We start from the raw sequence: 18,313 nt of genomic DNA, 5'->3' as shown, positions 1-18,313 counted from the left end.
AACCAAAACAAAAGCAAAACCAAACACACACACACCAAAAAAAACACAAAAACAAAACAAAACAAAAAAACAACTAATCACAGAACTTTCAGGAGAGCAGTCCAAATCCCATCGATGACAAATTGGAATAGAAATGCTTATTTAGGGGTGCCTAGTTAGCTCAGTAGAGCATCGGCTCTTAATCTCAGTGTTGTAGGTTTGAGCCCCACATTAGGTGTAGAGATTACTTAAAACTAAAATTAAAAAGAAAAATGCTCATTTAAATACATATACACACATGCACACACTTAAATTTTTAGGGGAAGTTTAGGTTCACAGCAAAATTGCATAGAAGCTGCTGGCAGTTCCCTAATGCCCTGCTGGGACCCATGCATAGCCTCCCCTGTAATCAGCATCCCTACCAGTGATACCTTTGTTATAACTCATAAAGCCGCACTGAAACCTTATCAGCTGGAATCTGTAGTTTCAATTATGTTTCACTCTGGGTGTCCCGTATTCTATGTATGCTGGAGTTTGGACAAATGTATGCTGACATCTATCCTTTGCTATAGTATCATACAGAGTATTTTCACTCTCCTCAAAGTCCTCTGGGCTCTGCCAATTCGTATCTCCTTCCCCCACCTCCCCTGGTATTTGCTGACCTTTTCACAGTCTAGTTTTGCCTTTTCCAGAACGTCATAGTTGGAATCATACAGTGTGTAGCCTTTTTGAACTGACTGTTTTCATCATTAATATGCATTTAAGTTTCTTTCTCATGGCTTGGTAGCTCATTTCTTTTTAGCACTAAATAAGATTTCACTCTCTGAATGGATCCAGTTTATTTACCCATTCTCTGACTTCAGGACATCTTGGTTGCCTGTTAAGTTTTGGCTGTTATGAATAAAGCTGCTGTAAACCTTCATGTGCAGGTTTTCAACTCCTTTGGGTAAAAATCAAGGAGTGTGATTGCTGGATCACAGGGTAAGAGTATGTTTGGTTTTATAAGAAACCCCCAAACTGCCTTCCAGAGCATTTGCATCATTTTGCGTTCCCACCAGCAATGGACGAGAGTTCCTGTGGCTCCACATCCTCGCCAGCATATAGTGTTGTCAGTTTTCCACATTTGGGCCATTCTAATAGGTATGAAGTGGCAACTCATTATTTTAATTTGCATGTCCCTGACTACATACAGTACAGAGCATCTTTTCACATGCTTATTTGCCATCTGTATGTGATCTTTGGTGAGGTGTCTGTTAAGGTCTTTTTTTTTTTATGATTTTATATATTTATTTGACAGACAGAGATCACAAGCAGGCAGAGAGGCAGGCAGAGACCGGGGGAAGCAGGCTCCCCGCTGAGCAGAGAGCCCAATGCAGGGCTCAATCCCAGGACCCTGGGATCATGACCCAAGCTGAAGGCAGAGGCTTTAACCCACTGAGCCACCCAGGTACCCTCTGTTTGTCAGAAAGACTTTGTATTCGTCATTGTATGGCTTTGCTCCTTCGTCAAAGATCAGGACATCAAAGACTATTATATTTGTGAAATTTATTTCAGAAGATTCTTCTGAAACCCACCCTATGGCATTATTGTTGTTGTTGTTGTTGTTGTTGTTTTCTCTTTTATACTTTTGCATCATTACTTAAATTGTGTCCAAGCCTATGCAGTTGTGTGTGTGAGAAGATATTTGGGGAAAATGGGAATGGATGCCCACCCGAAAATCTCTGCAGAATTCAGGCTAATCCAGCTGAGTCTGTTCAAAATGGACCTGCTCTGCCCTGTATCCCTGTGGATAAATGTGAACAGAGTAATAGAAATAAATTACATTATATAGACAGGGTCTTTCTTAAGTCTCACCATTCAGAAACCCACTCATTATACTCATTTCATTTGCTATTTGTGAAAAGTTATTGGGGGTTCTTCTTGTCTTGGCTGGTACTGTATTATGTACCAAGCACACAGGTGGATAAGCTCTATCCCTGGTTTTGAGGAGTCCTTAGTCTAAGAAGAAACCTTCCACATATTACCATGAAGCCAAAGTGTATACAGGTGTCTCCAAGTATGCAAGAGGTTGATATTTATCTATTTTATTTATTTATTTTTGTGAGATGGGACATTGTACGTGGGTCTTGAAGGGTGGATAGGAGTTTGCTAGACATAGGACAGGATGGCATAGGTAAAGGGGGTGTTGTGTGGCAGCATTGGAGGCCAAGGTGTAAGAGGCCCATAGGTAAGATGACACAGGAGGGAAAACCAGGGCCCCATCGAGGAGCAAGGTGGCTGCTACAGACATCATTTGGGTTTGATCCTACTGATTATCTTATTTGACCAACACCAAAGAAAAGCCAAGCTCCTCTTCAAGGCCAGTATTGCCATGCAGAGGCTCGGCCACACCGACCTCAAGCCATTCTTCTCTTGTAGCATTTAAACTGCCACATGGTTCCCACCTTCTTCTTTCTCTCTGTCTGGAAAGTTCTCCCCATTCTTTTGCATTCTTTCAAAGCAAATGTCCGCCTCCTCAGAGAGACCTTTCTTGACGCTCTTGTTCATACTACTCAGGGTAGCTCTCTGTGCCCAACGCCACAGAATCATCCCCCTACTATGTCTCTATCTTAAATAAAGTGGATCACTCCCTAAAATGATCCAGTTCTTTATTTCACTTTCCATCAGCAGGACACAAGCTCTGCGAGTAGGCGGAAGGAATCTTTTTTGAGGTCTGCCTCCTTCATGGAGAACAGTTTCTGGCCTTGGAGGTATTTAGTAAGATTGAGTCAGGAATGAGCAGACCTGATGGCACCGTGGAGAGTGGCTCCAAGAAGGGAGAAACAAGAGGCAAGACTTATGAAGGGATCTTACATTGAGCAGGACACGCTAAGGGCCTGAGTGAGGGCAGAGGTGGCGAAGAGGGGAGGGAGGCCTGGTTTTGAGAGACTTTCAGAGAAAGCACCAAAATGCTCTAGGAACAACGTGATAAAGGAAGTGAGTGAGAGGGCAGTGTCAGCAGCACCTGGGGCATACCCAACCTGAAAGAATATTCGAAAAAGCACAGGTTGGATGGGTCTGCATCTGAGACATCTCCAGGAAACCTACGTGGGGAAGCCGGTTGGCAGTTGTCCCTGGAGCAGGGTGGTGGGGCCACATGGACAGTGTGAGAACCACCACACATAGGAAATAGTCGGGAATAGGGGAGTGGGTAAGAAAGAAAAAGAGAGGAGGAGAGAGGAGCCCAGGAGGAGCATCGTGGAAGGAAGGAGACTCTGCAGAGAATGGCATAGCTCGGGCCAGAGGAGGCTCTGCGCCTTCGCTCTGAAGACATAATGTAAGTTCTGGCTCAGGGAGGGCTGGGCTGAGGAAGAAGAAACAGGATTGTGGGTTGCCGGGAGGGAGTCTGTTCTCCTGGACTGGAGCGGGGGGTAGGGGTGGGGGGCGCAGATTCCCCTGCTGCGTTGTGTCCTGTGTTCTCTGGGCTTCTCTCTAAATCTTACAGCCCTCATCGTCTGTCACGTCTGTGGGTGCTGGGTTGGGGGGACCCCTGTCCTACTTCTCCGCCAGGTTCTAGTGCTCTGCTGAGAACACAGCCACAAGCCGAGATCCGTGGGGTGGACCCCGGGAAGTGACAACTTTCCTACCCACGTGGGTGTGAAATTTTAAAAGAAACAGGGTTTTTTGCCATTACTTTGAAACTCGAGAACATGATGAACCTGCAGGTAGCTCTCCATGCATCTCTTTCTAGCTGGTGCAATTTGAGCAGAAAAATCAACACTTCATAAATATCTGTGGCGATGGTACGGGAGCCTTTGGTACACACTGGGGCATAGGAAGGGAAATCAGACTTGAGCAATTCACTTTAAAGCTTCTCTTTAAAAATCAACAGCACGTAAAGCACATGTGTTCAGGCATTTTGTTCTAAGTGAGCTAGAAAGGAAGTACTCACACAACACTTTTGTTTCTTCTCATAACTTTCCACGAAGCATGCCGGCTGTTTTTCTTTCTGGATTGCCAAAGACAGGGAGGATGGAAACCGTTTTCCCTGGCAGCTTGCCTGTTCCCACCTGTGAGGACGGCTTGCACTTCAGCGGAGGGAAGATAAACAACCAAAGGGGTCGCGTGGGTGACCCAAGGCGCCAGAGTTTGGCTGGAATCTGTTCATTCTCGCTCAGAAGCCTAAAGATAAAGCAGAATTCCAAAACAGTTGAGGGACACTGGAATTGCAGGGGGGCAGAAATATGGAGAACTTCTCTTTATCTTGGGGCACCCAGATGGCTCCATGGGTTGAATGTCCGAGTCTTGATCTCGACTCAAATCTTGATCTCAGGGTTGTGAGTTCAAGCCCCGAGTTGGGCTACACACTGGGAAAAAAATTCCCACATCTTGGTTGTAAGTCTTGATGTGTGGTTTGGAAGTTCCTGGAAGAATTTTTTTTTTTTTTTCAGTAATTTAGGAGGAAAGTGGCTGCATATCGGTTGAATTTGAATTTTCCCCATCTGTTTACCCAGATGACACCCAGCCGGGGCACTGCTTACATTAAGGGTGCTGTTTGCTCACACAAGATCCATATTATTTTATTTACAGTGACCAAAATAAAATGGTAGTATATACTGCTGGACAGAAAGATGAACTTTTGAGGGGAAGACTATACAGGGAAATCTAAGATTCCTTGCATTTTCTGTTCCATTTCACTGGTGACCAGGGTGGACTGTATTCTTTGTGGTGGGGTTTAGGGAACACGGGGGGGGGGGGCAGAGGGCCCCTAAATGCTTCCTGGAAGGTCAGGATGCAATGTCACCGTGTCCTTGAATCCCTCCCCAAATTCCCAGAAGGAAATGGAGCGTTAGTAGGAACACCTGAGCGCTGCAGAGGGAAGGAGGGGGCCAGTATGCTTCACCCCCTGGAGGGCAGACGGGCTAGTGGGGTAAAGCTGGGGGCTGTCCTGAGCGATGCTGGAAGGGAAACATTCTTGGGAAAATCAAAGTGACGTAAATAAGTCAACTGTCAGGAACTAGCAAACACAGAGGTGTGCCCAATGGGGCAAGCCCAGGCCGGGCTCTGGGGCCTCCCTCATGCTCTTTGCCCCAGTGCCCCTGGCTTGGAATTCTGCTTCTTTCTTTACTCCTCCCTCCGCTTCCTTCCCTGAAGGCACCGCTCTGTGGCCAACATCATCACGGCCTGTCGGGTCCTTGCACAATCTCTGCACATGCCCAGAAGACCAGAGCTGGGCCAGCCCTGCTGTCCCCGGCTGGACTCCTACCACGTGATGCTGCAAGCTGGGGCTGCCCTAAGTGCCAACCCTAGTCCCCACGGACATGCAAGTCTGCCCACACCCCTGTCACCGGGGGCGGAGCTTCCCCCCTCCTCAGAGCTCACTCCCCTCCCCTCGGGCAACCTGCTTTCTGTCTGCTGCATCTGCTGGGGGCCTGGGAAGGATGCCCCTGGCATCAGAGGGGCTGGTCCTCCAGCATCTCACCCCAGCATGGCCTCCCTCTTCCCAGAGAACTTTCCAGCCTGTATGCCTTACCTCTCTCCCACACGGCTCCTCCCCTGGGTTTCTCCAGGAGCATTTATGAATATACTCATACATTCCTCCAGTCAGTAAGTCAGTACGCCCAAAGCACCCACTTTGTGCCACGCGCTGTAGCAGGTGTGGAGAAAGCGCAAGTAACAATCTCTTCTGGAGATTCTATTCTAGAGCAGGAGACCGTCAACCAATGCACAGAAATGTAAGAGTAGTGCATCTGGAAGAGAAAGCGGGTGAGTGGGGGTGGGTGACAGATGGCCGGCAGCTTTCAAGGCTGGTCAGTGGCTCTGGGGACAAGGGTAGAGAATGCACATCGGGGGGAGGGCAGCCTGGGGACAGACAGGGACAACCTGGGAGCAGAGAATAGGGGACTCCGAAGTGGGGGGTCAGTGATGCCGGCACAGTCAGGACTCTGGCATTTCCCTGTTTTGCAGTTAAAATGTATTTGACCTATAACATGGTATAAATTTCAGTTGTACGTTGCTTTGGGGCATTTATATACCGTAATGATGGTCATTGTAGGAAAAGCTTTTGTATCGCATCACATAATCATCGTTGCCTTTGTTGTGTGCTGGGAACAATAAGCATCTGGTCTCTAAGCGCAGATATAATGCTTATGATACAGCATGGGGCTCTGTATTCACGGTACTGTGCATTAGATCTCCCGGATTTACTTACCTCAGAGGCCAAGTTCAGCCCACATCATCTCTTTGTCCCCCGCCTCCCAGCCCCTGATGACTGTCACTTTATTCTCTTTTTCTTACAAGTTTGGCGTTTTTAGATTCCACGGATAAGTGACAGCATACCATATTTGTCTATCTCTGACTTACCTCACGTACCGTAATGTCCTCAAGATTAATTAGTTTATGATGGACCCTTGAACAACGCAGGTTTGAACCACCGTGGATTTTTTTTTTTTTCAATAAATACACTACTGTAAATGTGTTTTCTCTCCCTGGGGATTTTCTTAGTGACATGTTCTTCCCTCTAACTTACTTTATTGTAAGAACACAGTGTATGATGCACATAACATTCAAAATACGTGATCACCGAATGGTTATATAACCGGCAAGGCTTCCTGTCAACTATGGGTTATTGGTAGTTAAGTTATGGGGAGTCAGAAGTCACATGCAGATTTCCAACAGTGCACGGGCCAGGGGCCCTAAGTCCCACATTATTCAAGGGTCAACTGTACTTTGTTTTAACCCAGTATTTAGTGTATTATATTATGTTGTTGCGAACAGCATTCAAATGGTCAGCAGACACTTGAAAAGATGCTCCACATCACTCGGCATCAGGGAAATACAAATCAAACCCACAGTGAGATACCACCTCACACCAGTGAGAACGGATAAAACTAACAACACAGGACACAACAGGTGTTGGCGAGGATGCGGAGGAAGGGGAGCCCTCGTGCACTGTTGGTGGGCATGCACACTGGCGTAGCCACTCTGGAGAACAGTATGCAGAGTCCTCAGAACATTAGAAAGACAATCACTGTACGCTCCAGCAATCCCACTTGTGTATCTCTATGGAATCAGAGAAAACAGGATCGTGGACCCCGCAGGGATGCCTGCGCCCGCCCCCACCATGTGTATTGTATTGCAGCATAACGTGTAGTGATGGAGGCATTTCTCCTGGAGTTGGAAAGTGCTTGCTGACCCTGAACAGAGCTGTGGCCGGTTCTGCTGCCGTGGGGGACGGGTGTGGGGTGCAAGCAGGGGGCAGTCTAGGGGCTGCTGCAGTTGTCAGGTTACAGATGACGAGGGCTGGCAGCGGCATTCGAGAAGGACCGTACCTGGGAAGGGGGTGGGGTACTCCAGACTCCGAGCATCTCCCTGGACAACCCAGCAAGTGGAGCTGCCCTTGACCAGGGGCAGAGGAGACTGGCGGAGGGGCAGGTCGGGGGAAGGAAACCAAGAACACTTGGATTTTGACACAGGAAGATGCTCGTGTGCAGGTGCCTTTGTCAGTGAGCACTGAGGAGCCCAGGAGGGCAGCCCAGCTTGACTGCACGTCTGAGAATCTCTGCACAAAGCTGGCATTAAAGCCTGTGTAGCTGGAAGGAATCACCTTGAAGATATGTGGTGGTGAAGGGATGTGGTCTGTGGGGCAGCCCTGAATGCCCTGAGCAAAGGCACCCTCAGTCCACACTGTCCCCGTGCTGGCCCATTTGACCACGGTCGCTGCCCCCGCTGGGACTGCCGCCTCTGCCCGCCCCATGGGGCTCCTCCACCCACTCTGTGTGGGGGCCATGCTCCTTGGGGAGCAGCTCGCACTTACACTTCCTTCCCAGTGGATGCTCTCTGTCCTTATCTCACCCAAGCTCTGCGACATCTGATCATCCCGGTCTCTTCCTGCTCCAGCTCCGCCTTCCAGAGCCTTCCATTTTATACCTGCTCCATGAAAGGTAGACTGTCTAAGGCTTATATATGATTTTACCCCTTTCTGTTTCTTGACATTCTCCTTGGGTAACTCCATCCATGCTTGGCTTCATGCCATTTCTATGCAAGTTTCTCCATTGAACACCTCCAGCCTGTTCTCTCCCCAGATAGCACTAGAAGTCCCTATCCGTTTGTCCAAAGCTGAGAGCTTCGCCTTCCACGTAAACCTGCTTCTCCACAGCTGTTCCCCCATAGCAAGGAGCAACTCCATCATCTGCCCAGGGACCTCAGCCGGAAATCTGATCATTGCCCACAGCCCTTCCAATAAAACCAGCCCCAAGGTCCCGTCTGTCTCACTCAGCTCTTGCTCTCAGTGGCGAACGTAGTGTCTGACACATTAATAGCATTTGCAAAGTCATCAGATGAGTGTGCCTATCCAAAAAAAAAAAAAAGTATTGCTTTAAACACATGGATGCTTCTGGTAACAACATTCACTCATTCAGTGAACATTTAGTAAGCATCCCAAATACTCGGGTTTTGGGGGTTTTTTTGTTTTTTTAAGATTTTATTTATTTATTTGACAGAGAGAGTGCATAAGCAGAAGAAGAGGGAGGCTCTCTGCTGAGCAGGGATCCTGATGTGAGACTCAATCCCAGAACCCTGGGATCATGACCTGAGCCAAAGGCAGATGCTTCACCGACTGAGCCACCCAGGTGTCCCAAGCATCCCAAATAGTTCTAAGGACTGTTCCGGGTACTAAGGACATAGCAGTGAATCGAAGATGAGGTGCTTTTCTAGGCTATTCTGGTTCATAATCTTTGTGCTGCTCATCTTAAAAGTACCAGGGGACTTGAAAGAAAATTATATGGGAATAATCATTCTGTTAAAGACAAAGAGGTTAAAGTGTAGATTTAAGTTTTAATCCGGAGAACCTCATTATACTAAAGAATGGATGTCCTCGTGTCCCTAAATGATGAGAACACAGTAAATACCTACCTCAAATGGTAAAAGACATGTCTCTTTAAGTATGAATCCCCTTTTCTAGAAATTATTTAAGCAGTTCAGAGAGGAGGCTGTCTAGAATTCATCACCAACGACTCTCTAGTCTTAGACTCAACCCTGACCCTCTGTAGGACACGTTGGGTCTACTGTTCAGTGGAGATGAGATCAGGTGCCCATGGGGACAGGCAGGCAGGCAGGGTGCCCTCCGGCAGCCCGCCCCAGGCATGAGAGGGTCCCCTGGGATCTGGATTCCGAGGAGTGAAATTTCCAGCAGACCAGATCCTCCAAGGGAGAAGTGCTTCAGTTAGTCCAGGAAACATGAGTCACCCCTCATTCTGGTGGACTATTACTGGGTTTTGCCGTATGGTGATGGAGGTACCCGCCGATTTATGAAACAAACCTCACTTGCGTTGTAAGCTCATTTAAACATGTGGAGAAAATGTAGAACACAGACCAAAACTGAGTCCAAGTTGACTTAAAGTAAAAATATAAAAAAATTCAACCAGGAAAGTAGTTTAAGCAATAGGGATCTTTTAATCTGGAAGCAAGAATCTCCTTTCTTGGGATGACACAGGGTTAGATTCCACCCCCAACCCTCCCCTAAAAGAGGTGGAAAAACCTGACAGATTGACTCAGATAAATTTTTACATTCTAAAAGAGTAAAGTACAGAAAATTAGACGGCCATGATGAACTAGGGTCAATATTCACAGCATACGTGTAAGTTAGGGGAGATTGCTAAGAAAAGGCCAAGACCACAGACACAGGGAGAAGAAATAAAGCTTGGCCCATGTGAACAACTGGTTCTTTCTCTCTTTCACCCAGATAAACAGCTATCATTAAAAATCGCTGATCCTTATAGTCAAAGAACACAGATTTTTCTAAAGGGATCAGGACACTTTCCACCGATTCTTGCTGAGTGGGAAGAAAGAGGCCATTGGTGAGAGTTTAAGTGGATACAGTCTTGCTGGGGACCTATTGGGCTGCGCGTATCACGTGTTTCTTTCAGATTGTGTTTTATTGTGGTAAGAGCTCTTCACGAGCGATCTACGCTCATCAGTGTTTCAGAGCATAGTAGGTTATGTCTCTGCACACACCGGGTGCATAGCACAACCCTAGAGCTTCTTCACCTGGCTTGATGGAGAGTTCACGTCCATTGAGTGGTAGGTCCCATCCCACCCCGGCCTCTGGCACTCAACACCTTGCGCTTCGTTTCCATGAGTTTGCCTGCTTTAGATGCCTCCTGTAAGTGCAATTATGCACTTACCCAACTTGTTTCCATTTGCATAACGTCCTGCAGGCCCATCCATGTTGCCACACCCTAAAGAAGCCCCTTCCTTTTTAAGGCTGAGTACTCTCCCCTTGTATGAATATCCCATATTTGCTTTACCTATCCAACTGTCAATGGACACTTAAGGTTTTTCCATGTCTTGGCTTGTGACTGGCTCTGCCATGAACATGCAAGGGTGGGTATCTCTTCTAGATTCTAATTTCAGTTCATTTAAAAATCATATTGCTGGTGCACCAGGGAGCTTATGGAGTGGGATCATAATGGAATAAACAAAGTAGAAAAAGATAACCGGGTGAGGTTGTTCACTGCGATGTAATTTGAAAGAGCAACGAATCAAAGACAACAAAGCAACAAATCAAGTGCCAAACGTGGAGGACAGACAAACTTTGGTGGTCCCCACAGGGTAAACCCTTTCCATCTTCAGGACGTCAGGGAGATCTACATCCAGCAGTGAACAGTGCCCCACAGGTGACAAAAGCCTCTGTCATCAAGAGAGTGTGCTCTCATTCTTATCAATATTCACGTAGCTAGATACACAGAAAGAAAGCCTGAGGAGATGCATGTCACACTTGAATACAAGTTATCTCTTGTGGACAGAGGTAAGAAAGATGTCACTTAGCACCAGATATGCCCCTCTATTATTCGAACTGTTTTCAAGTGAAGATATATGACTTTCATTTGGATCAACATAAAAACAGTAGGGTATTTTCATTCCAAATAAGAGAGAGAGATGAGAGATGGGGCCAGAGCTGTGTTGGACTTGTGGGCCCTGGTTGAAAAACAGTATTTATAAACTCCTTCCACAGCAAGCCACATTTATATATAATGTCTCCTTCAGTCTTTCTTCTATTCAGCACACATTTATTGATTCCTAAAATGCAGAAGCATGAGGCTAGGGATTGTGGAAATTCAGACCAATCAACAGACCCTTTCCTATTCAGAGCTTGGAGATCATGGGGGAGCCAACATGGTACCAGCCAGCTGGACTAGGGAGAGGAGACAGCAAGGATGGTGCTCCCAGCAAGGCACTGCTCATACATTGGAGCCAACTATTGCCGGAGCATAGAAGACAGGCCATTAACACCCACCCAGGGAATTTTAGCAAGCTTCCTGAAGACTGAGGAAGATTTCAACAGGGGCGGAAGACTGACAGACGCATTGGACAAGGAAGGGCATTCTGGGAAGGGCAGGAAGCAGAGACTCAGGACAGCACTGCGAAGCACAGTTCAGTGTGACTGGAAGAAATGCACCTGGTGTTCCTTCCCTCACTGGTGTGTGCCTACCATGGAACGTGGCATCAAGTACCCAAGTGTTTGGATGGATGAGTGAATGGAAGGATGGATGGATGATATGGATGGATGGATGGATGGATGGATGGATGGATGGATGGGTGGAGGGATAATGGATAGAAGGAAGGATGGGTGGATGGATAGATAGATGGGTGGTTGGATAGACAGATGGCTGGATGGAATGATGGATGGTTGGATGGATGGATGGTTGGATGGATGGATGGTTGGATGAGTGGTTAGATGGGTGGGTGGTGGATGGATAGATGGGTGGGTAGATGGATGATGGATAGATGATTGGATGGATAGGTGGGTGGGTGGATGGATGGATGGTTGGATGGATAATGGATAGAAGGATGGATGGATGGATAGATGGGTGGCTGGATAGAATGATGGATGGGTTGGTGGATGGGTGGGTGGATGGGTGGATGGATGGGTGATGGATGGATATATGGGTAGGTGGGTGCATGGAGGAATGAATGGGTAGATGGGTGGGTGGATGGATAGATAGATGGAAGGAAGAAGGAATGAATGAACAGATAAATGGCTGGAAGGTACTGTGCTGTACTAATTTTATTTCATAACATAGACCCTCAGATCTACTCATGTCTCTGTCCTATAGCCAAACACTTAAAACCTGGAGGGATATGTCCATTTCCCTAAAAAAAAATAATGTGAATGTCATATTCATATAGATAAAAACTATAAAGGAACATGGGAAACACATGTGAGTATGTGTGTGTGCACACACATGCATATTCTCATACACGTGCATGCATGCACATATGCATACACAGGTACAGACACTTGTACACACCCATATGCATGTGCACACACATACAGAGGCATGAACTAATTTTTCCTGCATCCCCTACAAAGTGCCATGCGCCCTGAGCAAGCTGCAGGAGCAGGTGGCACCAGGGGGCTCTGTGTCTTATGGGGAGAGGCTGACCCATTCTCTTTAAAGCAGAATTTCCCCTCCCCTTAAACACTTTCTGACCTCCAGTCTGGCTTTACATGTAACCATCACAATGAGATTATGAGACCAAAGGAGCCACAGTGAATGGATGCTTCCTAAACAGACAAGTCCCTGAAGGACCCAGGTTCTGTGATTGGGGAAAGCTTCCTGCCACCTTGCTCAGACAGGTGGCATGTCAGAACAGGCCAGACCCACCCAGAGGGGCCACTATGCGTCCTGGTTCTAAGAAGGGGACAATGACAGGCACAAGCTCCCGAGAGTGGGCAGACCTGGATTTCACATGTTCCTTGAAACACATACAGAAGATGTGCTTCAGGTCTAAGAAATGTTTTTCTAAAGCAACTCCCCCCAGCACGAATTGCTTTCTCATCCACCCTTTAGGTGGCTAGGTTGCCACGTGGGACGATGAGAACTCCACGGGTGCCAGTTGTGTATGGAGCCCTAGGGACAGACATTTCCATTCCAAACTGCAGGAGTTATTTCTTCCAAGGAGAGCTTGGACTCAAAGGTCGAGTACCGACTTTGTCCACACATTAGCTGTATGGCCTTGGGCAAGTTATCTGCTGTAAGCGGCAAAGCTTCAGTTTCTTCCTTTACCAAACAGACATAGGAAAATTAGCTCTTAGGAGGTAGTTGTATGGGGATAGAGTTGACACTCCAGTAAATATTGGCTAAATCTTTGCTGTTAATGTAAATACTATTTCCTTGAAGTCTGTAAGTACATCTACTAGAACACTTCTGTTTAAACATGTTAAACTAAGAGCTCCAGGAAAAAAAAAAAAAAAAAAGTTTTGCCCATTAGGTCTCATTTCGATTACTGGTCTTGGAATCACCATTAATTGATGAATTGATGTCAACCACAAAGGAAGAAATCTGGGTATCAGAGCCAAAGCTCTATGCCTTTCAACATTCTCATCAGTGACCGGGTGGGAAGTAGAGGCAGGGTTTGAGAGCATAGGTGCTAGTGTAAGTGTCCCACCCCTTACCCAGAAGTGCCTCTCGAAGGGCACAGCAAAACAGGGTCTCCTGAGAGCCCAGCACTAGGGCCCAAGACCGAACAACGGACCAAAGCAACCTATAGATACTAACAGAAAAGTGGAAAGATTTGCTATCCATTTATTTGAAGGAGTCCTGATGACTTCATCACAAACTCAGGGTGAGCTAAACACATGACAAACATTCTTAAAATTGGGGAAAGCAATTTAGAACTGCTGTGTCCCTCCAATCTTATATGTTCCTTACCTCAGAAGTTATAGTAAAGGGACTTACAGAAAACTAAAAAAGACAAGAAAGAAGAAATGCAAGAAAGGATAAAACTTGAAGGGTGTGCCAAGAAGTCTAATTTTTACTGGCCAAAACCAAACAATCTTAATGGAGTTAACTGAATTAATTCTGGCTCAAGGATCCCATGGCTTACCAGACAGCCTTTTAAAAATATATAGGGAACATGTTTCCGTTTCTTTGTGTCTTCCTCAATTTTTTTATGAGTATTTCATAGTTTTCTGAGGACAGATTCTTTGCCTCTTTGGTTAGGTTTATTCCTAGATATCTTATGGGTTTGGGTGCAATTGCAAATGGGATTGACTCCTTAATTTCTCTTTCTTCTGTCTTGTTGTTGGTGTAAAGAAATGCAACTGATTTCTGTGCATTGATTTTATATCCTGACACTTTACTGAATTCCTGTAAAAGTTCTAGCCGATTTGGAGTGGAATCTTTTGGTTTTTCCACATAAAGTCTCATATCATCTGCAAATAGTGATAGTTTGACTTCTTCTTTGCCGAGTTGGATGCCTTTAATTTCTTTTTGTTGTCTGATTGCTGAGGCTAGGACTTCTAGTACTATGTTGAATAGCAGTGGTGATAATGGACATCCCTATTATGTTCCTGACCTTAGCAGAAAAGCTCTCCGTTTTTCTCCATTGAGAATGATATTCACTATGGGTTTTTCATAGATGGCTTTGATGATATTGAGGTATGTACCCTCTATCCCTAAAGCAATCTACACTTTTAATGCAATCCCTATCAAAATCCCATCCATTTTTTTCAAAAAAATGGAACAAATAATCCTAAAATTTATAAGGAACCAGAAAAGACCTCAAATGGCCAGAGGAATTTGAAAAAGAAGGTCAAAGTTGGTGGCATCACAGTTCCAGACTTCAAGCTCTATTACAAAGCTGTCATCAAGACAGTACGGTACTGGCACAAAAACAGACACATAGATGATTGGAACAGAATACAAAGCCCAGAAATAGACCCTCAACTCTATGGTCAACTAATTTCAACAAAGCAGGAAAGAATGTCCAATGGAAAAAACACAGTCTCTTCAACAAATGGTGTTGGGAAAATTGGACAGCCACATGCAGAAAAATGAAACTGGACCATTTCCTTACACCACACACAAAAATAAACTCAAAATGGATGAAGAACCTCAATGTGAGAAAGGAATCCATCAAAATCCTTGAGGAGAACATAAGCAGCAACCTCTTCAACCTCAGCCACAGCAACTTCTTCCTAGGAACATTGCCAAAGGCAAGGGAAACAAGGGCAAAAATGAACTATTGACAGTTCATCAAGATCAAAAGCTTTTGCGCAGCAAAAGAAACAGTCAACCAAACCAAAAGGCAACTGACAGAATGGGAGAAGGTATTTGCAAATGACATATCAGATAAAGGGCTAGTCTCGAAAATCTCTAAAGAACTTATCAAACTCAACACCCAAAGAACAAATAATCCAATCAAGAAATGGGCAGAGGACATGAACAGACATTTCTGCAAAGAAGGCATCCAGATGGCCAACAGACACATGAAAAAATGCTCCACATCACTCGGCATCAGGGAAACACAAATCAAAACCACAATGAGATACCACCTCACACCTGTCAGAATGGCTAAAATTAACAAGTCAGGGAATGACAGATGCTGGCGAGGATGCAGAGAAAGGGGAACCCTCCTACACTGTTGGTGGGAATGCAAGCTGGTGCAACCACTCTGGAAAACAGTATGGAGGTTCCTCAAAAAGTTGAAAATAGAGCTACCCTACAACCCAGCAATCGCACTACTGGGTATTTACCCTAAAGATACAAATGTAGTGATCCGAAGGGGCACGTGCACCCGAATGTTTATGGCAGCAATGTCCACAATAACCAAACTATAGAAAGAACCTAGATGTCCATCAACAGACATGGATAAAGAAGATGTGGTATATATATACAATGGAATACTATGCAGCCATCAAGAGAAATGAAATCTTGCCATTTGCGATGATGCGGATGGAACTAGAGGGTATTATGCTTAGCGAAGTAAGTCAATCAGAGAAAGACAATTATCATACGATCTCCCTGATATAAGGAAGTTGAGAGGCAGCATGGGGGGGGTTGGGGGGTAGGAAAGGGATAAATGAAACAAGATGGGATTGGGAGGGAGACAAACCATAAGAGACTCTTAATCTCACAAAACAAACAGGGTTGCTGGGGGAAGGGGGGTAGGGAGAGGGTGGTGGGGTTATGGACACTGGGGAAGGTATGTGCTATAGTGAGTGCTGTGAAGTTTAAACCTGGCGATTCACAGACCTGTACCCCTGGGGCTAATAATACATTATATGTTAATTAAAAAATAAAAAATTAAAAAATATATATATAGGGAAATGCGGCTGATAAAATGAGTGAGTCTCTCTGTCTCCTTTTGAAGCCCCACTAAAATGAATGCAAAGCATTAGCCCACTACAACAAAGAGAAGGCAAGAAGGAGCAGTAAGGGGTCAGTAGACACCAGGAACTAGGCTGCGTGGACTGTGTCAAATTCCCAGCAAAGCAGAAGCAGCTGAGGGTTGACCTCTGGCTTGAGAGACCCAGCAGCAGGGAGCAGAGCCTGGTGAGGTGGGGACCGGGGGTTCCCCGTTCCTGTGCACACCTGCAGGCAGAAGGAGCAGAGGACAGTGGATGTGTATACGTGAAAGAGTAGATCCCCGACCCGCTGGCCACACACAGCTAGAGGTGTGCCAGACCCCACAAGAGAAAGATCTGAGAGGCTGCCTCTAGGACCTGAGTCACATGGAGAGTGCTGTGCACTGGGAGAAGAGAAAAGCAAATGCTGAATGGGTCCAGGGCTGCCCGCTGGACTCCTGCTCTGCATTAGCTCCCTCCTCCTGGCAGGAGGCTGGAAAATCCCCCTGCATGCAAGAGAATCCTACAGATAATGGCATTTGGGCACCCCCCCCCCCCAGTGAGCTAACTGGATTTCTGCCCAGGCACCTGCAGGGAAACCCATTGGCATGTCAAAGAGACTCTGTCCCCAGAAATGCACAATTATAAGCAATCAGCCAAGGGTCACCAGAAACTGAGGAAAGGCCTGAATGTGACAGACAGAAGCTAAGACAGAGAGAGGAAGAAGGGAACATGTAGGAAACAACAAAGCATAAAAACAAACAAACAGAAAAGAACATCTTCAAAAAATATAAAAATGGCCTCAGAGGGAAAAGAGAAGATACTGTATCCAGAAAAGAAGACATGGTACTTTTTAAAAAGTACATAACAGGAAGGAGCTCTTGGAAATTAAAAACATAGTCACGGAGTTTTAAAAATTCAAAAAGTTGGACAGCGAGGGAAAGGAAATTTCCAAGAAAGCAGAAATTTTTTTAATTAGTCAATAATATTCAAGAAAAATTTAAAAAATTGATTTCAAACCCTCAGTGTTCAATAATCAGAACCCAGGGAGAGACAGAAAACAGAGGGAAGAAGAAATCTGAAAGGAATGATGCTAGAACATTCCGCAGATTTAAAGGATTTCTAGATTGCAGGGTTCCACAAATGCCCCAGACCATGGGTGGAGAGCACTTCAGCCCAGGGCGTGCTGTCAGACATTTCGGGGTGCCAGGGACAAGGGAGGGTCCTCAAAGCTGGCGGACGAGAAGCAGACCACGTGGAGAAGACGGAGCCAGCGTCTGTGACCCGCTGGTCAGCCTCACAGAGTAGAAACCGTCTTCAACTTTCAAGCTCTCCTAGGTTCACCTCATGCACATCGTACCTCAGAAAGCTGACCCACGCTGAGCCCCACCTCAACAAGGAAGTCAATTTTTCAGAAGGCCTGGGATCCAGGAAACAAGGAGAAAAACAGCTGAGTCCAGGAGAAGCCATCTCCAGGAAGCCCAGGGGAAAAGTTGGAAAACAAATCACTTACCGAGTTCAGAGAAATCAAAACGATCCAGAAGGAAAATGTCAACATAGACATGAGAGGTCTCAGCTTCCTCCTTGAAGAGGAGTTCTGTTGTATGGGATTCTATCTACCCTAACTGTGTAGGTAAAGTGAGATCATGATCCTTTAACCCCGTGCCACAATTTTTGGAAAGACTGAGGAGTAACTGTGTGTGTGTGTGTGTGTGTGTGTGTGTGTGTGTGTGTCTCAGCTAAACCTCCTCTTCTGGAATAGAAAGCCCGTATCTAACACGGGGAAATTGGGGAATAGCAGAATAAGCTTATTATTTAAAAAAACAGAGGAAACATCAAGAGAAAAAGAGTAAGAAGCGGTCTTTCTGGAGTGGGGGCAGTGTGGACCAGGAGCTTCTGGCTAGGCTCTGAGCTTGGTGGAGTGACTTGATTCTCCTGCTGGCCATGTTTTCCAGGAAATACACTACAGAGTTGTACAGGTATAGGAGGTGGTTGTTGTGTATTGGAGTAGGAGGGTGATTTTGAAATATGAGGTTATTTCTTGAAAGTGCATGACTTTGAAAAGGAAAGGTTAAAAACCAGGGATGCTTGGGGGGCTCAGTCAGTTAAGAGTCTGCCTTCAGCTGAGGCCATGATCCCAGGGGTCCTGGGATTGAGTCCCGCATCCGGCTCCTTGCTCAGCAGGGAGCCTGCTTCTCCCTCTGCCTGTTCCTCCCTCTGCTT

At 46.0% G+C, this 18,313-nt stretch overlaps 1 protein-coding gene across 6 annotated transcripts in view; it reads left to right on the top strand.

The window, feature by feature from the left end:
* The window catches only part of COBL (cordon-bleu WH2 repeat protein), a 262,604-nt gene that overhangs the window by 177,445 nt on the left and 66,846 nt on the right, over positions 1-18,313 (top strand). The gene's annotated exons all lie outside the window — the stretch shown is intronic.

Source organism: Martes martes (genome assembly GCF_963455335.1).
Source record: "Martes martes genome assembly, chromosome: 11".
In the NCBI taxonomy this organism is placed as follows: domain Eukaryota; kingdom Metazoa; phylum Chordata; class Mammalia; order Carnivora; family Mustelidae; genus Martes; species Martes martes.
This window is presented reverse-complemented; position numbering and strand designations above follow the sequence as displayed.